Raw genomic sequence first — 615 nt, 5'->3', positions numbered from 1 at the left:
GCTGCTGCTGCTGCTGCTGCTGCTGCTGCTGCAGCAGCAGCAGCAGCAGCAAGAACAACAAAAACAAAAACAAAAACAATACAAAAGTAGAGGGGGGCCCCCCTTTAAGAGGGGCCCCCCAGGGGCCCCCCTCTTTCATTCTGCTGCAGTGCTTGCTTTCTTGTTTGTTGCTGCTGCTGCTGCTGCTGCTGTTTTTTTTGCTGCTGCATGTGCTGCTGCTGCTCCTTCTGCTGCAGCAGCAGCCCGACCACCACCACCAAAAGCAGCAGCAGCAGCAGCAGCAGCAGCAGCAGCAGCAGTAGTAAGGGTTTTAATTAGGGGCTTGCTTTCTATGGGGGGCCCCCCGTGGGGGGCCCCCCAGGGGGCCCCCCAGCGGCTGCTGCGGCAGAGGGTCCGGGGGGAGGAGGCCCCCATTAGAGTTTAGGTTTTCTACAAACAAACGACGAGCAGACAGCAAGCTGCAGCAGCAGCAGCAGCAGCAGCAGCAGCAGCAGCAGCAGCAACAGCAGCAGCAGCAGCAGCAGGAGAAGGAGAAGGTGCGGAGTGAGGAGCAGCAGAAGATAGAGCAGCAGCAAACGTAGAAACGGTAAATATGTAAAAAGAAAAAAAATAAAT

This window comes from Eimeria mitis, genomic scaffold, assembly GCF_000499745.2.
Source record: "Eimeria mitis Houghton genomic scaffold, Emh_scaff1075, whole genome shotgun sequence".
Classification (NCBI taxonomy): Eukaryota; Apicomplexa; class Conoidasida; order Eucoccidiorida; family Eimeriidae; genus Eimeria; species Eimeria mitis.
The sequence above is the reverse complement of the archived record's forward strand: the minus strand, read 5'-3'. Positions refer to the sequence as shown.